Source organism: Belonocnema kinseyi, chromosome 1 (genome assembly GCF_010883055.1).
Source record: "Belonocnema kinseyi isolate 2016_QV_RU_SX_M_011 chromosome 1, B_treatae_v1, whole genome shotgun sequence".
NCBI classification, from domain to species: domain Eukaryota; kingdom Metazoa; phylum Arthropoda; class Insecta; order Hymenoptera; family Cynipidae; genus Belonocnema; species Belonocnema kinseyi.
In genome coordinates this window covers 41865988-41868789 of record NC_046657.1, presented here as the reverse complement: position 1 = coordinate 41868789, position 2802 = coordinate 41865988, and positions in this window count along the sequence as shown.

Below are 2802 nucleotides of genomic sequence, written 5' to 3'. Positions count from 1 at the left end.
AAAACACGTAAACTCAGAAGATGTGGACTGTGACTGCACCATATATCTAGTCGGGAGTGGTGCTGATTGAAAACAGATGATTTGGAGCGATTCGCGTGCCATATGTTGGTCATTCTAAGGACTTATTGAACTACCCTCGTAATTAAATGATCTAGATTTGTGCTATGCAAAAAATCCGGGCACTTTTTTTTTACCCAAAACTTGTGGTAATGCTGGCTTCAGGTGACTGGTGTTGTGAAACTCGGAAACTATTAGTTTTATCAAGATCTGCTTTGCGCAGGAATTTAGTGCTAATTAAATGCTCTTGATTTGTGCTATGCAATAAATCCGGGAAATTTTTTTTTACCAAAAAACGTGTGGTAATGCTGGCTTCAGGTAACTGGTGTTGTGAAACTCGAAAACTATTAGTGATATCAAGATCTGCTTTGCGCAGGAATTTAGAGAAAGTAAAATTTTTGTAGTGACAAACGAGTTAAGTGATAAGGGTGTTACTTTAGAAGGTAAGTGATTTTTTATAGCTTACTATAATGTATAATCTGTTAATGTAAATTAATATTTTTTCAAATCATCAGATTTTTCGATAGGGTGGTTTAACGACATTTACCCGAACTCGCTTATCTTCCTCTTCTCTCTTCTCGTTCGCCCAATGTTTTGACCAAGTATACTTTTTCTAAATAATCGATGGATAGGAGAGACTTAAAATTTTCATATCGGATTTTTCGTTATGATTTTCTCGAAAGTCAACTGGTTAAAGAAAAACCATCTTTAGTTTTCTTTGGATATTCGTCTTGTTCATAGCTGCGGGATCGCTAACCGCATATAATTTTATTAAATTTGTTCTTTTGTTTTTGCTTCTTATCATTTATTATTGTTATTATTTGTTACACTTGTTTTTATGAGTTTTGTTTAAAAATGGAAAAAGAAACGAATGTTAGGCCAGGGAGGCCGAAGAAAGTGCCTAATAGTGTGATAGTTAACCCTATTAAAAAAAGGAAATCAGATCTTTTTCGATCTGATGATGGAACTGAAATAGTTTCAAAAAAAGCCAAAGTTTGGAAAGATTTCTCAGCTGATTCAAACAGAGAACTTGCACCTGAAATAATCTACAACCTGATGCTTAAACCAAATTTTCAAAGTTGCATTACATTAGGAAAGGACATAATTAATAGAAAAGTGTTCTCAACTGCCAATAACAGTGACTTGATGTTCACAGAGGAAGAAGAAGTGAGCGATGAGGATGAGGGAAGTTCTCACAAATTCTCCTATTTCGGCGATAAGAAATCGTTCGAAGATCTTATCGAAGAGAAAATATATAATGTAAAAGACACAAGAATGAACAAACTGTACCGCAGGACCTATGTTGTACTCAAAAGTGGCCTTTGGCAAGATTGGATCACTAAAGGCCTTCTCAAGCATCGGAAAATTTGTTGCGGCTTTCAGATTCATAACGAAAGAATTGCGAGAGATGCATATTATGGCTATTTTACAGGTAAACTTTTGTAATATGTAGGCCAAATTAAATCCAAATAGAGCCGGAGTTTGTTTCTTTCTGTTTCTGAAAAAAATTATTCCTCTTCTCTGAAACTACTAAAGGTAAATTTACTCAGACAACCCGTGCAGAAATCTCGGTCTGGCCCCGATCGGGGCCAGACCCGTCCAGGTCGGGTCCCGATCGTGATTCCTGGTCGGGGCCAGGCCGCGGGTGAAACACACGCCCAGATCGGGGCCAGGTCGGGACACCCAATTGGGAAACCCGATCTGTGTCCCATCGGTGTCCGATCGGTACACGATGAGTCTCATTATAATCCATTCATGAATTTCACAAATGGAGATTTAATATAAGTAAACTCGAAAGTATCGAATGGTCCTTTCCTTTCGAAGGTCACCTTAATGCTCTGAATTTCCAATTCAGTTATTTTAAGTTAAAATTAAAGTACGACAAGCACGAAAAGTAAAGGTTTCAGAATAGAAAATTTAATTATACTTCTGAAAAACGTAAAATTAGTGTAAAATTATTGTGGATGGTATCAGTTTCGAGGAAAAGTTTTGTTTTTTATGATAAAAATGGATGATAACCAGAAATATTTTAAATAAGATTTTCAATTTCTTGAAAAAAATGTTGTCTATAAAACTTTTTAAAAAATTAGAAAAAGTTTTTTCGCAAAAAGATTCCCTACAACTTGACATTTTCGAATGCTTCCAAAGAAAATCAACGGGAAATAACCTATCATTTACGATTTATTAACATTTTACTGTGAATAAATTCAATTTCCTGCTAATTGCATTACTTCTTGAAAAATTCGAGAAGGTGGTTGTAGATAATTTTTTCGCCAAAAAATTGCGCTATCATTTATTAGATCGTTTTATTATTTTTTTTTAATCGGTTAAGAAGAAATGTAGACCAAACAACTTTTGAACAAAAATGAAAAATTTTGAATGAAATATTTCTGGTTATTTTAAATATTATTTACAGAATTTAAATCATTTAAATCATTTTTATTACTATTAATTAATTTCGAACAAATGGACGTTTTTATAACATGAAGTGTCAATGTTTTTAATGAAAAAGAAAAAAAACTTTGTTTATCATTTTAAACTTCGCGCGAAACTAATTAGATTCCGATTGCGACGCATGCGCAGTTGAGTAACTAGCTCTTGCTGGAATGTTATGAAAATTGGTCCATAATGTATTTTTGTAATAAATTTATTATTAATACAAAATCAAAGTTTCAATAACATTATCGATTTTATCACATATTTTACTCTTATAATTTAAAAACATTACAATTTTGGGCATACTGC